Below are 216 nucleotides of genomic sequence, written 5' to 3' on the forward strand. Positions count from 1 at the left end.
TGGCCTAGAAGGAGCAGCACAGACCTTGCTCGCAACAAACCTCATTCCCACCTGTGGCTTGGGGACTCGGGTGACCTTCGTAGGGTAGAGCTGCCCATTTGCAGATGGGCCAAAGGGTTCTGCCCAAGTGCAGAGACGATCTTAAGCTCAGGCTTAGATGGCAGCACCAAGAAAAGGTAAACTACTGATTCTCAACCCAATGAAGTCGTTAGCTAA

Source organism: Pteropus alecto, unplaced genomic scaffold (genome assembly GCF_000325575.1).
Source record: "Pteropus alecto unplaced genomic scaffold, ASM32557v1 scaffold78, whole genome shotgun sequence".
NCBI classification, from domain to species: domain Eukaryota; kingdom Metazoa; phylum Chordata; class Mammalia; order Chiroptera; family Pteropodidae; genus Pteropus; species Pteropus alecto.